Genomic DNA, 1,788 nt, shown 5'->3' with positions numbered 1-1,788 from the left:
TCTACAGTACCGATAGGCCACCGCTGCAGAACGCCAGGCCGAGAGAGAGGCTGCAGAACACCGGGACCGGGATGAGAGAGAGGATGCTGCTGCAGAACACCAGGCTGAGAGAGAGGCTGCAGAACGCCAGGACCGGGAGGAGAGAGAGGCTTCTGCTGCAGAACACCAGGCCGAGAGAGAGGCTGCAGAACGCCAGGCTAAGAGAGGAGAGAGAGGCTGCAGAATGCCGGGAGGAGAGAGAGGCTGCAGAATGCCAGGAGGAGAGAGCTTTCAAGCTTCAGATACCTCTTTCTATTTGAGCTAACAGTCCACAGCTGACACCCCTCCAGGACATAAATCCAAGGAACGACATCTGGAAAATTTCCCTGTGATGGAGAAGGAAACAGACTTAGACACTTTCCCTTCGGGGGTTTGAGATAAACTGCAGGCAATACCATCTAGCCAGTGAGCAGTGGGTGCAGTATATAGCCCCAGGGTTGAGAGGCAAAGCCCTGGAAGTTTTTGCTAGCCTCCTGCCAGAACTAGATGGGAACTATGAGTCAATAAAAATGGCCCTGATCAGGAAGTACAGCCTAACCCCAGAAGTGTATCTGAGAAAGTTCTGGAACCTACAATGAGGATCAACTGACAGCTATGCGGATGTCGTGAGCAGCTTGAGGACCTCGTTCCACCAATGGATAAGAGGACTTTCTGTTAACAGTTTTGAGGACAGATCTTATGGTCAAGGATCAATTTCTTCATATGTGCCCCACGGATGTACGACAATTTGTGTGTGATCGGGAGCCACGAACTGCGGATCAGGCTGCAAAGATTGCTGACTGTTATAGGATGCCTAAGGTGCGGAAGCCATCGGGATTCAGCTGGAAGGGAGGTAAGCCAAAGAGGGACCCTTCTCCCTCTGCCGGACGATCACCAGTGCCGTCCACACCCACCTCCTATGGGGTCCCGGGAACTAGACATTCTTTAGGCGATACACGCCGGTGCTTCGCCTGCAACAACGTGGGACATGTCAGCGCAGTCTGCCCTGATAGGGAGAAACGCCCATCTACAACCACAAAGCCGTCTGGGCTTGCACCTTCCACCTTCTGTCCTCTTTGTGACCAGCTCTGATGTGAGGACCAATGAGGACTGTCAATCTGTCACTGTTGGCAATAAAGTCACCTTTCGCCTCAGAGACACTGGGGCCCAGGTGACTCTGGTGTGTCCAGCAATGGTAACCCCTGCAGATGTCATACCAGGAAAAACTATGTCTATAACTGGGCTTGGAGGGGTCAGCCCTGCCGTGCCCATGGCCCGTGTGTACCTGGACTGGGGAGCAGAGAAAGGACTGAGAGAGGTGGGAGTATCAGAGGCTATTCCCACCAATGTGTTGCTAGGCACAGACTTGGGGAGGATGGTGTCCCACTGTATCCCTCCCTTACAAGTACCGTATTTTTCCAACCATAAGACGCACTTTTTTCCCCCAAAATTTTGGGGGAAAGTGGGGGGTGCGTCTTATGGTCACAATACACGGTCTAACCTGGTGGCTGGTGGCAGCAGGCGGGGCTCTGCGGTGTGGTGGTGGCAGCGGGCGGCGCTGTGCGGTGGTGGCAGCGGGCTGTGCTCCGGTGCAGGGGCGGCGGCTCCGCCGGCATTTCTTCACAGCCCAGGGGCCACCGCAGTTCCCTTGCTGGCCGCCGCCATGTTGCGGTGGCCTCCGGGAGCATGGACGCCGGGAAGATGGCCGCCGGTCCGGGGACGGCGCATGCGCAGCTTCAGATCTCGTCCCGAGATCTCGGGGGACGAGAT

General features: G+C 55.8%; 1 pseudogene; it reads left to right on the top strand.

Moving 5' to 3' along the window:
- Positions 1-370: 370 nt before the first annotated feature.
- On the top strand, positions 371-1,423 carry LOC141078433 (uncharacterized; annotated as a pseudogene).
- The last annotated feature ends 365 nt before the right edge of the window (positions 1,424-1,788 follow it).

This window comes from Dendrobates tinctorius, unplaced genomic scaffold, assembly GCF_039654945.1.
Source record: "Dendrobates tinctorius isolate UK_male_01 unplaced genomic scaffold, ASM3965494v1 ptg000562l, whole genome shotgun sequence".
Classification (NCBI taxonomy): domain Eukaryota; kingdom Metazoa; phylum Chordata; class Amphibia; order Anura; family Dendrobatidae; genus Dendrobates; species Dendrobates tinctorius.
This window is presented reverse-complemented; position numbering and strand designations above follow the sequence as displayed.